Genomic DNA, 1,647 nt, shown 5'->3' on the forward strand with positions numbered 1-1,647 from the left:
GAGTTTTAAACAAAACCTTTTCCTGAAAAGTGAGTCCTAGAGCAACTGAAGCCTTTCTCGCTAAGCACCCAGAGACTTTCTGGATTCCTCTTTCCAATGAATGACTTTACCTCTGTAAACTGCCTAGCCAGACCCCAGTTCTATCAAGCCACTCTGACTAGATTATTATCCCCTCCATCATCCCCCCCTCACCTGCAACCCCCAGTAGCACTGGTCCCTGCGACACACAAGTAGTCCCTCTGTGCTCACCCCACTGCAGCCATCAGCAGACAAATAATGGAAGGTTTCCCACATCTGTCAAAATGTGAGACAAGGCCAGAGGGTACAGGGGCACAGATGGCTGATTCACACTCAAGTTTGCATAAGCAGGATTTCAAAATTAAGCCTGCCCTGGAGACCTCAACCTAAATGTATGTACAATGTTCCTGGCTGGAAAAAAAAAAAGAAGAACTGTAATATTCTTTTCATATTTTTTTTCTAATCTTTACCGTTAACTTGAACCATTATCTCCGCCTTCTCTTTCTACAGGAAACTTATTTCCTATTTCTGTGTACCACGTTTCTTCCTCCAGGTTTGTTGGGTGCTGTTACTGAGAAGGCTGACACGTCAGTGCCTCTCTGAAGTCATCTACTGGTGAGTGCTGGGTGCTTTCTTTGCACTGCTTCATGAGTCAGGGGCTCAAAGCAACTCAACACCAGAAAGAGGCCCTGGCAATGCCCAGAGGGACTTGGCCTGGGACCTCGGGGGGAGGGGGAGAGTTACGGTGCAGGGGGACTTTTGCACCAGGACTGGTAGAAATTCTGCCACTGATGGTAGTGAGGGAGGGCAGAGTGGAGTGAGCTCACCCTCCCAGGTTCAGGTGACAGGAGGGCAGCCCCATGGAGATACAGCTGTGAGCACGTCTTCTGACACTTGGAAGTGACATCTACATCTCGCTGAGTATTAGCTGTGACAGAAGCTAGGTGTGCTGCAGGGATGGGAGAAGGAAGCACCAGGGAGGGGTGGCTGACCTCTCTGTGGCCAGTGCAGGGCAACAGCTCCGTGTGGAGAACACGTGCTACAAGTGGCGGGCCCAATGCACAGCCTAATGTCCAGATCAATCCCCCCTGACGGAGGGTCTGTGCTGAGTACTTCTGAGTGCCAGACTCTGAGACACTGAAGCCTGCAGCTGGGAGCCACTGGTGCAGCTCACTCAGTGCTGCAGTGAAGCCCTGGCCACTCCAGGGGCTGCTGCACGTCCAGACGCTTTAGCCACACAAGAGCAGCACCTGCGTAAGGTCTCCCACTACTTTACCTGGGAGCTTAGTCCCGGGTGGAGTGCCGTGTTTCTCAGCAGGCTGCATCCAGCTCGCTCTGTCAGCACACTGCGGAGCGAGATACTTAATATCAAGATCACATCTTGTAAAATAGGTTTCTGCCCCCCTGGAGCTTTTTTTTCTGGGAGATGTGTGTGTGTGTGTGTGTGTGTGTGTGTGTGTGTGTGTGTGTGTGTGTGAGTGTGTATGTGTGAGTGTGTATGTGTGTGTGTGTGTGTGTGTGTGAGTGTGTGTGTGTGAGTGTGTGTGTGTGTGAGTGTGTGTGTGTGTGTGTGTGAGTGTGTGAGTGTGTGTGTGTGAGTGTGTGTGTGTGTAAGTGTGTGTGTGAGTG

General features: G+C 51.1%; 1 protein-coding gene across 1 annotated transcript in view; it reads left to right on the top strand.

The window, feature by feature from the left end:
- Positions 1 to 494: 494 nt before the first annotated feature.
- CCR2 (C-C motif chemokine receptor 2) overlaps positions 495 to 1,647 on the top strand; it is a 7,487-nt gene continuing 6,334 nt past the window's right edge. The window contains exon 1 of the mRNA XM_060184480.1: positions 495 to 633. The gene's annotated coding sequence lies outside the window, so the exon portion shown is untranslated. The remainder of the gene's footprint in view (positions 634 to 1,647) is intronic.

The sequence above is a fragment of the Erinaceus europaeus genome, unplaced genomic scaffold (genome assembly GCF_950295315.1).
Source record: "Erinaceus europaeus unplaced genomic scaffold, mEriEur2.1 scaffold_856, whole genome shotgun sequence".
Classification (NCBI taxonomy): Eukaryota; Metazoa; Chordata; class Mammalia; order Eulipotyphla; family Erinaceidae; genus Erinaceus; species Erinaceus europaeus.